Here is a 13,597-nt window from a genome sequence, read left to right on the forward strand (position 1 = left end):
AAATGGCAACTCTAAACTTTCAGTTGCCCAGCCCCCAAATCCCAGCGTCATCTCTGATTTCTCTCTCTTTATCCCATAGGCAATCTGAAGGGGAATTATGTTGGCTTAAAACATATCCACATTTGCTCACTTCTCATCCTCTTGCTCTTCCTACTCCAGTCCATGCCATCATCATATCTCAATAGCTTCTGACTGGTCACCCCATTTCTACCTTTCCTTAGAGTTGATTCATTGTACAGGAGCCAGATGATGCTTTTAAACAGAAAACATGAGTCAGATCGTGTCACTCTGCATATTTGTCCCATTTAGAGTAAAAGATGGCCAGTTAAGCCCCTTATGTTGTCTGGTTCTGCTATCTTCCTGATTTCATATCCTAGAATTTTCTATCTGGTTCATGCCATTCTAACCACACCACTAGCCTCCTTGTCATTCCTCGGCTTCACTAGGCACATTCCTCCCTCAAAGCTTTTGTACTTGCTTTTTTCTCTGCCTGGGATGTTTGTTGCCAGATGGCTTGCTCTCTAACCACCTTCTTTATGAGGTCTTCCCTGAGTATCCTCCTTAACATAACCCTTCTCCACATTCCCTTTCCCCTTCCCTGTTTCAGTTTTCTCCATACACTTACACCAACTCATACACATTTTTTATTGCTATTTATGTGTTCAATTTATCATTTCAACTAAGTCAAATCAAGATCCTTTCTCTTCATTCTCCATTCTTCTCTTCCAAGATGATCTAAATTTCTAAGAAGCTTTCTTTTTTGTTGTTGTTGTTGTAGAAAAATAGACATAACATGAAGTTTGCCATTTTAGCCATTTTTCAGCATATAATTCAGAGACATTGAGTAGCTTCATAATATGGTATAATGATCATGATTATCTAGTTCCAAAACCCTTTCATCACCCCAACCAGAAATTTTGTGTCCATTTAGCAGTAACTCTTTACTTACCCCTTCCCTGGGCTCTACTAAACTCCAGTCTCCCTTCTGTCTCTATGAATGACTATTCTAGATACCTCATACCGGTGGAATCATACAACAGTTATTCTTTTATGTCTGGCTTACTTCATTTAGCATAATATTTTCAAGGCTCTTCTGCATTCTAGCATGTATCCAAATTTTATCCCCTTTTATGGCTGAATAATATTCAACTGTATGGATATATCATTTTTGGTTTGGTTTCTAGGGTTGTTTTACCTTTTGGCTATTACAAAAAGTACTGCTGTGAACATTGGTGTATCTGTTTGAGTTCCTGTTTCAAATTCCTTTAAGTGGCTTGGAGTAGAATTGCAGGGTCATATGGTAATTTTAGGTATAACTTTTGGAGGAACTGCCAACTGTTTTCCCCAGTTGCATCAGTTTTTACATTCCCACCAGCAATGCACAAGGACTCCAAGTTTTTACACATCCTTGCCAACATTTGTGATTTTTTTTGCTTTTTTCATAATGGCAATCATAGTGGGTATAATGTGACATTTCATTATGGTTTTGATTTGCCTTTTCCTAATGATTGATAATATTGTGCATCCTTTCATGTGCTTAGTATACCTTCTTTAGAGAAATGTCTATTTAAGTTTTTTGCCCATTTTTAAATTGGCTTATTGTTGTTTTTGTTGATTTGTAGCAGTTCTTTATATAATCTAGGTATTGATCCTTTATCAGAAATATAATTCGAAAATATTTCTCCCATTCCATGGGTTATTTTTTAACTCTCTTGATAGTGTCTTTTGATGTATAAACATTTAAAAATCTTAAAAAGATTTTATTTATTTATTTGGCAGAGAGAGACACAGTGAGAGAGGGAACACAGCTGAGGGAGTGGGAGAGGGAGAAGCAGGCCTCCTGTGGAGCAGGGAGCCCAGTTCAGGGCTTGATCTCAGGACCCCAGGATCATGACCTGAGCTGAAGGCAGACGCTTAATGGCTGAGCCACCCAGGTGCCCTGCAAACATTTTAAATTTTAATTATGTCCAATTTATGTGTATTTTCTTTTGTTCTTTATGTTTTTGGTGTCATACTTAAAAATCATTGCCAAATTCAATGTTACAAAGATTTTTCCCTATTTTTAAAATAAGAGTTTAATAGTTTCAGCTCCTGAGTTTAAGTCTTTGATATTTTGGTATAATTTTTCAATGTGGTATAAGGTGAGGATCCAACTTTATTTTTTTGCTTGTAGATATTCAGTTTTCCTACTACATATTTTTTACTTATAGTACATATCTGTTTATTGTCTGCTTATTCCCACTATAATTTAAGCTCCATCATGTAGGGTTTATGTTTGTCAATGATAGGCTGATTATCTATTGCTATTTTATTTATTGCTATTTGTGGTTAAAAAAAAAAACCCACCCCAAAATTTAGTGCCATAAAGCAACAGTAAACATTTATTATCTCTTAAAATTTCTTCTTTTTTTAAAAAGATTTTATTTTTAACTAATCTCTACACCCAATGTGGGGTTCAAACTCACAACCCTGAGATTAAAAGTCCCATGCTCCACCAACTGAGCCAGCCAGGTGTCCCTCACTTACAGTTTCTATGAGTTAGGCATTTGGGAACAGCTTTCTGACTGGTGCTGGCTTAGGGTTCCACATGAGATTCAGACATATGTCCTTTGAAGATGTTCTCTGGGGTGGCTGAACAATCTACTTCCACTGTGGCTCAGTGAGTAGCCATCAGGTTTGTCTTCGGTGCTAATGGAATTTTTTCTTCAAAGAGTTCCACACACATGGTGGCTGGCTTCCCCCAAAGCTTTCATTCTAAGAGAACAAGGCAAAAACTCAGTGTCCTGATAAACTAGCCTCCAAGGTTGTACTCTGTCTCTTTTGCACTATTTTATTGGTTACACAGACCAGCCCTCATTCAACGTGCAAGAGTCTGTACAAGTGCATGGAGAGCAGGCAGCAAAAATCACTGGGCCAAAGTAGAGGATGGCTATCACATGTACCTAGAACAGCGCCTGTCAAAATGACCAGGTTTTTTTTTTTTTTTAAGTTTTTATTTATTTATTTGACAGAGAGAGACATAGTGAGAGAGGGAACACAAGCAGGGGGAGTGGGAGAAGGAGAAGCAGACCTCCTGCTGAGCAGGGAGCCTAATGTGGGGCTCATCCCAGGACCCTGGGATCATGACCTGAGCCGAAGGCAGATGCTCAACGACTGAGCCACCCAGGCCCCCAAAATAACTAGCTTTAATAAGTATTATATAATGTATATGAGGCTTGGGAAAAGCAGGACTGACTGTAATCAGGGATTCTAATATCAGGATGTTCTCCATCTCATTTTTGTTTCTCTGAGTATAGCCTGGGTCTCTGTGTTCATACCATTAAAGCTTCATAATGAGAAGGCAAAGAAAGGGTCTTTACTTGTGCAGGTCTGTTTTGAAAAATCCCAGGGCACAACTCTCTCAGTCCTACCCCCTTAACACAGTCCGTGTGGTCTTGGGGTAATATGATTGGTTTGCTTGTGTCAGGTACCTACACCTATTAATAGAACATGGAAGGGGGTGTGAGCAAATAAAAATAGTACAACTCCTTCGACAGGGTTAGATACTCCCATTTTGTATGTTTCCACCATAACATATCTCCATATGATAGAATATATCGTTATTGTCTATTTATTTGCTATGTCTGTTTTCTACATCAGACTATATGTTCTTACATTAGAGCCTGAACACCGGTACTACATTTTTGTAACTCTAAACAATATAGGCTTTGCAGTGAAGAGAGACTTATCTTGCATTTTTTTTTAAAGATTTTATTTATTTATTTGACAGAGAGAGATCACAAGTAGGCAGAGAGGCAGGCAGAGAGAGAGACAGAGAGGAAAGCAGGCTCCCCGCTGAGCAGAGAGCCCGACGTGGGACTCGATTCCAGGACCCTGAGATCATGACCTGAGCCAAAGGCAGCGGCTTAACCCACTGAGCCACCCAGGTGCCCCTTATCTTGCATTTTTGTTTTTCTTTTTATTGTCATTGTGACTTTGGATCAGTCTTAGTTTCCTCATCTTGTGAATGGGCCTAATGATGGCTGCCTCACTGGAAAGCACATAATGTTATTGCTGACATGTTGTAGTAAGTGAGAGTTTTAGTTATAGTTCCTCTTCTTAGGAAAGTACTTGACACAACTGTAGAAACTTAATATGTTTGTGGTGAATGAATGAATGAATGAGAGTAAATAAATGAAACATTCCTAGTGACTTGCTTGGGATTCACTTGTAAATGAAGATCATAATAGGATTATGGTGAAGATTAAGTGAGAGGATAGAGGAAAAGTGCTTCTTTTTTTTTTTTTTTTTTTTTAGATTTTATTTATTTATTTGACAGAGAGAGATCACAAGCAGGCAGAGAGGCAGGCAGAGAGGCAGGCAGAGAGACAGGAGGAAGCAGGCTCCCTGCTGAGCAGAGAGCCCGATGCGGGACTCGATCCCAGGACTCGGGGATCATGACCTGAGCCCAAGGCAGCGGCTTAACACACTGAGCCACCCAGGCGCCCCGGGGAAAAGTGCTTCTAAAGCCCAACTCATGGTAGACTTCTAAAAAGCAAGCTATCATTATTAGAGAGGCAATCTTCTAAAATTAACATATCTTATTGGATCTCTTTCAAGAGAATGGGAGAATAATGGAGAATAGAATATGTCCATTTAGCTATTTCTCACAAAGCATATCACTTGCTTCTGTATTTCACAGTAAAATCTCAATTAATAGTCCTGAGTAATACAAATGCAATATCCATTAATAGGACACAATAGCCTGAAGTACTTCAAGAGCTAAAGAGTTAAAAAAAAACAACAACCCAAAAGATAAATTCTACCAGATTAAGAACATTGTCTAGTGTCGAATACTAGGAGCTGAAACTACTTAATATTTAGCAGCTTCTAGCCCATGCCTCAGAATCAGCACCCCAAATACAACAGTTTATAGACAGCTGTCATCCTGAGACAAGTCAAGTCATTTAAGGAAAGAGGGAGAAAGGAAGAAAGGACGGAGGGAAGGTGGGGAGGAAAGGAGAAAGGAAGGAAAAGTGAAAAAAAAAAAACAAACCCAAAATTGATTAGTTTCTCAAAAGACCAAAAAGTGTTGGTTACTGCATTTCTAGTCCCCCACATTCCCAGCTTCCCTTGAAGGTCCTACCTAACAAATGTATAAGGTGGAACCGAAAGGGTGTTAAATGGGTGGATCCCAGTGGCAATGCCATTGTAAACACTCCCTGTGAGTCAGCTATAAATTCAGTTCAAATCCCCAGGCTCTGCATCTTCTCTGCTTATCATGGTTACCACCAAAATGACGGCTGCCTTTAGAAATACTAATGGGAAACAGGTTAACTGCTGACAATGTTTGATTTTATATCAAAACATATAAAAATGTAAGCACTGCAACAGGAAGTATTTTGCTACTGAGTTAGGGTTTATATACTTTGCTTAGTCTTCAAAACACAGGAACAGCTTGTTAACACTTCCTCAGTTTTATTTTAAGAATGTTATTGTATTATGGCCATTCGAGGGATTAACAAGAATTTATGGAACATTAGGTTTAATTTCACACCATAGGAAAGGTATTTTAGTAACTGACTTTTTGTAATTCAATACTGTTTCTTTACCTTGCTGTAATTGGCTACTGGTTATCTTTTTTGAGGGTACATTCTCAGAGGAGACCTGAGGAATCCGTAAGGCCTTCAAATTTCTCATGTGGAGAGAAAGGACAGCTGAGAAAATGACTGGGTCACCATGGTATTCATTCACAAATTCCATCTGGTGGCAATGTTGAAGGTTGTGTGGTCTTTCAGTGATGACTTCAGCAACCATTGCTTCCCTGTTGTTAGGGGAGCACAGTTCATAATAAAAGCTAAATTAGGGGCACCTGGTTGGCTCAGTGGGTTTAACCCTCTGCCTTGGGCTCAGGTCATGATCTCAGGGTCCTGGGATTGAGCCTGGCATCTTGGCTCTCTGCTCAGCGGGGAGCCTGCTTCCTCCTCTCTCTCTGCCTGCCTCTCTCCTACTTGTGATCTCTCTGTCAAATAAATAAATAAATAAAATCTTAAAAATTATTCCAAACTTTCGAGCCAGAGAGCTGGTTCTTTACCACAGCTGTGGCAGATATAATCTCTATCTATGCACAAAGAGTCAAGAGATGGCAATAGAATTGTGCGCCTCTTAACAACGTTCTTTTCTAAGATAACAAGTCTAGCAAACAAATGAAATGTGTTAGATATGAGGTTAAAGCCATTCTTATAACCTCATTACACTGAGAGGCCACAACTTTGGTGTTTCATTGAATTTGGATTCATGTTGTGGAAAGCAATAAACCAAGTGAAATAGGGCTTCCCTATTTCATCATGAGCCTTTATTTTTCCAAAGCAAGATATTTTGAACATTAGCTGGGAGTCTCAATGGAGTGTTGTTTCTCGTTTTTCTAGAAGAGTGCTGCCAGGAGAACTTTCTGAGAGATGGAAATGTTCTATATTTGTGCTGTCCAAGATAGTAGCCAGTAGCCACATATGGCTACTACTGAGACCTTGAAATGTGTGAATGCAAAGGGGAAACTGAAATTTTAATTTAAGTTGAAATGTAAACAATCACAGAGCCTGGTGGCTGCTGTTTGGGACAGTGCAATCCTAGAATGTAACTGAGATGCCCTGGCTCTCTAAGGAAACCCCAAATGCCAGATGCCCAGGGTGAGGGTGGGTGTTGTTCACAAATGGGGTTGACTCCACTGGTGACTTCCTCTTCCATATACTGGGTAGTTTTTGCCTCTCAGGAGACTACCTCTTTTGCTTTTTATTTCTGTGAGCAATGACTCACATGGGTGACTTATAAAACACCTTTGGCACTTGAGAGCATGGTGTTCTGAGATTTAACCCTTGCCAGGTTTAGAGAGAATAGAGTTCAGGCCCTCTCCTGTATGGTTGACACAAATCAATGCCAAGGGGGTACAGCATTAGAACATTAAAAACTTTTGAATTGCTAACAGAATTTCCCTCTAATTTAACTTTCTCCAAGCAGGGTGCCACTGCCCACTGCACCCATGCTTCCTCTCTTTTGAAGTTTCAGAGTATGAACAGTGGAGAGGTGGAGAGCTGGAGCAGAGGTGGTGTTGGTGTTAAATTCACACGGTAGAATTTCGCTTACACAAGTGCTCAAGCTCTTGTGAGAGATCAGAATTAGCTATTTCTCTGTTGGATTGAGCTATTTCAGTGAAAAGTTCAAGTGTAAGCTCTTTCATCAAATAAATTGAGTGAGAAAAGGAAAGGAGTAAACCAGGGAGATTGGTAGAGGGTCAGAGCTAGTGGTATAAGCTTCTCTCCTCAGGCCATTTAAGATAAAATATCTCAGGCATTTAACACAGCAGTGGTTATTTAGGTTATTTGGAATATGTGTGTGTGTACATTATATATATATACATATATATATGTATATATATACATATACACACACACATATATATACACATATATAAAAATAGGAAGTAGAGATCTTGTATACTTACATATACATGTAAGTATGTACATCGTGTGTGTGTGTGTGTGTGTGTGTGTGTGTGTATAGGTAGAGACAAGAGCTGACTGAAGTCAGAAGGATGAAAATTGGAGAAGCTCTCCAGGCACTGAGGAAAACATACGCACAAGCTCTGTGGAGGGAAGAAGATTTGAAGGATCAGAAGAGGCCACTATGGCTGGAAGAGAGACAGCAGGATGGAAGAGACAGCAGTAGTTTGAGAAGTGAGAAGAGGTGGAGAGAAGAGATGTGCAAGGCTCCTGACCATGTAGGGCTTGGGTAGTTAAGGGTTTTGTCTAAGAGAATGGGAAGCTAGTGATTGGCTTACCTAGGAAGTGACAGGGTCACATAGCCTTCTGTGTGGTGAAGAGATGAGAGGGGAACTAGGGCACATATGGGTAAGCCATTGAGAAGAGTAGGTTAGGCCCTCCTTCACCCTCGCCCATGTAGCTTGGACTAGGGTGGTGATGGAGGAGATACAAGAGAATAGATTCAAGGAAAATTTCAGAGCTAAAATCAACAGGATTTGCTGATAGATGTACTATAGGAGGGAAAAGTAGATTTTCAAGCTATCTTTTAACTTTCTTATACAAAATTTATTCCGTTTCAATAAAATTGTTGAAGTTAACTTTAAATAACGGCCTGACCTAAAAGTTATGAAAAATGTTGCCTCATAAAATTTCAAGATTTCAAAGTTTTTTTAGCTAGGTGGAGGGCATGGCTCTACTTCCTCTATTTTAGTATTTCCTAAGCCTGTTTTTAAAAAATGGAGAGTTTTTCTTTTTCTGAAATGCTTACTACAGTGGAATCCCTTCCGGAGACTGCAAATTTATATCAGAAAATAACCACGGGCTATCTAATTTCTAGGCAAACAATTTGGAGGTTAATTTTTTTGTGTGTGTGCTGATAATTATTGTCATTTTGTAATTTATAAATGTATAATGAAAGTAATTTATACTATCTTCATTATTTTTCTTCCCCGTTTTTCTTGGAGTTGGACCGGAATTAGTAGATAGTTTCTGTCCCAAACTAAGTACTTCTAAGAATTTCTTCGTTGGTATTGGATGGTTGCCCGGCTGGACCTCATACGTTTGTGCCTATGCTCTGCCCCCTGTCGGACTCTGCACAAACCCAGTGAGTCGAGACGACTGAAGGTAGAGGGATTTGCAATCACAAGTGCTATTTGCACCTTGATTATTGTTTTTGAGAGTGACCTAGGTCACCTCTTGGGGAGCTTGGAAGGTCTTTCGGAAGCCTGAGCGTCGGCGTCGCGTGCCCGCGGCCTGGGAGGCCCGAGTGCGACGCGGTAGCTCGAGGCCCTCAGCTCCGAGCTAGGGGTCTTTTCGGGCCCCTGAGGGGGTGTGTCCTGAGCAGCTTTTCCATGCCAGGGGCGGTCCAAGAGACTGGGGAAGTCTGCAATTTGTAAGGCCGAGGGCTGGCGCTTTGAAAGAGAGGCGGAGGAGGGAGCGGGATTTCCCCGCCCCCGATCCCCACGGCCCAATCCCTTCGGCTTCTCCTTTTCTCGACCGGCCGCCGGGCCCCTAACCTGCTCGAATCCATTATGCGGTAAAGGCGGCCGGTCTCTTTAAGGCCCTGCCGCGCCTGCGCCTTGGGCTTTCCTGACGCGGCGGGCCGGACCCTGGAGGAGCCAGCGGGCGGGCAGGGTAGGGGTCGGGTAGTAGTTAAAGCAGTCGCGGCGCCCGGAGGCGTGCGGAGGGTCGGTGGCGACTCTGAGCTCTCGAGTGAGCGCGGCGCTCCGGAGCCGGCGGGGAAGACGGCCCGCGGAGCCGGAGCGGGGCCGAGGCGCTGAGACGCGGCGGCGAGGCTGCCGGCTGGATGGGAAGTTAATGTTTACGGCGGAGTCCACCCAACGTTTCCAAGGTGAGGGGCGCCGCGCCAGGCCGGGCGGGCCGGGAGGCCAGACGAGCTGCGAGCTCGGGTTCTGCGGGGCGCACGACGGGACCGGAGCGCGGCGAGTGGGGCCGCCACCAAACTTGCGGCACGAGCGGGGCGGGCGTGCCCGGCCCCGCCGGGGCCTAAGTTCCCTGAGGCCGCGGCGGCCCGGGACCCTCCTCCCGTGGGCGCTGGGGAGGAAACTCGCCAGCGGGTCTTCCAGGAGAGTTCCCGGGAGGTGGAGAGACCGGGCAGCTTCGGGGGTGCTTCCTCACTAATCCTGTGTGTGCGTGTGGGGGTACTGACCTTTCACCTCCACCCTCGAGGCCAGAAGTTCGTTCTCTCTGGGTGTCCTGATGGAGTGAGACCGCCCGCTCCCCTTACTTGCAAAGTTGGCGTCTTGATTTGGCCCCGGGGATTTGCGCAGGGCAGCGCCTCCAGGCAGGTGATGGGCTAGCCAGGTGTGCTAGGTGACTCCCAAGGATGCACTTGGAGAGCGTTTGTAACCATCACTGAGTCACCTTATGACTAGCGGGGCAAGCCTCAAATTAACCGCAGAATTTCCGGTAGATTGGAGTGTGGTGTTGGTGTTTGCTTTAGAATTGCCGTGATTTCTTTGTGTCTGTCTGTTTTGGGGCATCTTAGATCAAGCCGGTTGTCATCCTTTCACCGAAGAGTTAACCAAAACTTTTGCAATGGTACCTTTGCTTTTCTCCTATACGTTGCTGTTAGAGGTGACTTCGAAAAGCATTTTCTTGCAAAGATAATCTTTTCTTTGGTTTACAGTGTAGAACAATAAACTCCTTTCTTCTGTGAAAGAAATCCAGTGCTTCTTGAAGTTCAAGAAAAACTGTGGGTTGGTAGTTTTTACCTTTGTTCTGGACTGATACGTGTTAATAGCTTTTTTTTTTCTTTCTTTCTTTCTTTTTTTTAAATTTTATTAGTAAACTTTCTTGAGTTTACCTGAGGCTCCTTTTCTGTTCTAAAGTGCTGGCCCAAGGTCTCTGAGAACTTTGTGTCAAGGAAACTTAGAAAACTTATTGAAGTATAATATATAGAAAAAGTGCACAATCCTGAGTGCAGGTAAAGAATTTTTACCGTCACAGATCAAGACACAGAATATTTCTAGTTTGGGATTTATACCGAGGAGTGGAATTGTTGGTTTGTGAGATATGTGAATGACAAAACTTTAGTATTAGTTACTGTTGAACATTTTCCAAAGTGGTTGAACTAATTAGCAGGGAATGATAATTCAATTACTCCACATTCTTGCTGATGCTTGTCAGTTGGAAACATTTTTGTTATTCTGGCAGTAATATATTAGTGTGGTTTTATTTTGCATTTTCTTGATGATTGTAGTTTTATCTTTTATTGGCCATTTATATATCTTTTGTGAGATGTCTGAGTCTTATTTTTTTATTTACAGTTTTATGGATAAGAGTTCTTTCTGGAAGGTATGCACACACACACCCCTATCTATAAACTATACATAATTTATCTTATTCCACTCTGTCTTTTCACTCTTTTAATGATTTTTTTTTAATATTTTATTTATTTATTTGACAGACAGAGATCACAACTAGGCAGAGAGGCAGGCAGAGAGGAGGAAGCAGGCTCCCCACGGAGCAGAGAGCCTGATGCGGGACTTGATCCCAGGACCCTGAGACCATGACCTGAGCAGAAGGCAGAGGCTTTAACCCACTGAGCCACCCAGGCGCCCCTTTTTTTGATGGACGAACAACTTTAATTTTAATGAAATATATTTACTGTTTTTCTTTATGAGTATTGCTTTCTGTGGCCTATTTAAGATATTTTGCCTAGCCTAAGAATATGAAGATATTTTCGTATGTTTCTTGCAGAAGTTTTATTTTGTTTTACTTTCCACATTTAAGATGTACAATTTACAGTAAATTTCAGATGGATTGTAAGGGGTCAATATTCACTTTTAACCAGGTGGATATCTTTTTGACCCAGCACCATTTTTGGAAAATGCCATACTTGTCCTTCTGTACTATGTGGCACTTTCATAAATCAGATGACTGTTTAATTGTGGCTCTGTTTCTGGATACTCTATTCTGTTTTATTGGTCTGTTTGTTATCCTTGCACCAGTATCATTGAATTAATTAATGTAACTGTATAAACTTTGATATGTGATAATATAAGGCCTCCAACTTTGTTTTTTTAATACTGGGCAGTTCTTGGCTCTTAGCATTTCTGTATACATTTCAGAATCTTCTTGTCAATTTCAACAAATTTTGGAAATTGGAATTGAATCTATACATATATCAATTTGGAGAGTATCTTAATAATGGGTTTTCCAGTTTATGAGCATGGCATATACCTGTATTTATTTAAGGCCTTTTAAAATTTCAATAATTTGTAGTTTTCTGTGTAAAAGTTTTGGACATCTTTTATTTATTCTTAGGTATTTGAAATTTTTTGGTGTTATCGTGAATGATATTTTAAAATATTTGTGGCCAGTATGTAGAAGTGCAATCGATCCATGTGTTTAATCTTCATTCAGGACCTAATCCAAATTATACCTTGTATGTTCTACTTTTCCAAGTTGGTTCATTCCTTCTTTTTTTTTTTTTTTTATTTTTTTTAAAGATTTTTTTTTTTTTTAATTTATTTATTTGTCAGAGAGAGAGAGGGAGAGAGAGCGAGCACAGGCAGACAGAATGGCAGGCAGAGGCAGAGGGAGAAGCAGGCGCCTTGCCGAGCAAGGAGCCCGATGTGGGACTCGATCCCAGGACGCTGGGATCATGACCTGAGCCCAAGGCAGCTGCTTAACCAACTGAGCCACCCAGGCGTCCCTCATTCCTTCTTTCTTTCTTTCTTTTTTTTTTTTTTTTTTTTTTTTTGGTGTGGTGTCTAGGACCAATTAAGGAGTTATAGAGTGTTTAGTATATTGACAATCTCTGTGTTGGGCCTTTGCTGATACAAAGCTGATTAAAATGCAGCTCCTGCCCTTAAGGGGCTTAGAGTCTAGGAGGGATAAGTGGAAATTCAAGAAGAGACCTTTACCCTCCACTGTAAGTGCTATTATGAAAATTGGTTTGGTAGCATACAAAAAGGACATTTTAATCAAACTGGGCAGGGGTGGGAGTCGGGAAGGTAATGGACTGGCTCCCACTGTTCTGAGGGCTGAGCAGAGAATGTGGCTGAGGGTAGGTAGGGGCTGCTATTCACTATACATGCTTCTGCTTAATTCTTTGGCTTTCAGCCTTAGCCTCATTCCACTCTTTGGAGTCTGGAGTCCCTCCACGTCAGTGTTTCTAGGGAATAAATTTATGAGATGGTATAAATGAGGGAAACTATAGGGTCTGTATAATACAGATTGATGCAGACTTTACATTACTAACCTGCTCTTCAGCCCCATATCCCTCTCCCACTGACCACATACCATCTGGAGACTCCCAACTCTTGAGCCTTCCTGGGGTTCTGTGATTGAGGGATATCAGCTACTTGACCATATTCCTTATGCAGGACTGTAAGTTTGGCGTCATCTCCTCTACCCAATTACATGTTCTTCTCTTTCTTGTTTCATGGATGCCATGTCTTATCTGTCTGAGAATGTTAAAGATAGTTTCTTTAAGCTTTCTTTTCTTTGCATAGTTTCCTCCAAGTTACTTTTTTTCTGTTTGGTGTAGCCTCAGCAATTAAGGACCTCCTCAGAGTTTTGTTAATCCTTGGTTGGTTGTTTACGAGTGAGAGTGGGCATCTAAAAGTTGATAGGAAGCCCTGAGTTTGTAGGTTGGGTTTATTGACTTTCAGTTTTACTATAGAATCTGCATAGAACAGTGGTTCTCAATTTTGGTTGCACATTAGAATCACATGGCGGGGGTTGGGGGGGTTTAAAAATTCTCTGTTGTGTGCTCATGTGCTCTCGCTTGCGCGCGCGTGCGCGCACTCGCGTTCTCTCTCTCTCTCTCTCTCTCACACACACACACACACACACACACACAGAGCTAAACCAAATAGAGCAGAATCTCTGAGGTTAGGACCCAGATAGCAATATTTTTTAAACAATTAGGTAAGATTGCATTGCAGTTTGATTTTTGTCCTGTATACACCAGTGTTACCAGCACAGGATACAGATTATTGTGAAAACCTTAGAAAATTGTTTACATCCCTTTGTTTTTGTCTTCCCCACTCCCTGCCCAGAGGCAACCACTATTCTGATTTCTATCTTCATAGATTAACATCAGTATTTTC

General features: G+C 41.6%; 1 protein-coding gene across 1 annotated transcript in view; it reads left to right on the forward strand.

The window, feature by feature from the left end:
• Window positions 1-9,019: 9,019 nt before the first annotated feature.
• Window positions 9,020-13,597, forward strand: part of EVI5 (ecotropic viral integration site 5) — a 187,713-nt gene continuing 183,135 nt past the window's right edge. The window contains exon 1 of the mRNA XM_047726159.1: window positions 9,020-9,366. The gene's annotated coding sequence lies outside the window, so the exon portion shown is untranslated. The remainder of the gene's footprint in view (window positions 9,367-13,597) is intronic.

This window comes from Lutra lutra, chromosome 4, assembly GCF_902655055.1.
Source record: "Lutra lutra chromosome 4, mLutLut1.2, whole genome shotgun sequence".
NCBI classification, from domain to species: domain Eukaryota; kingdom Metazoa; phylum Chordata; class Mammalia; order Carnivora; family Mustelidae; genus Lutra; species Lutra lutra.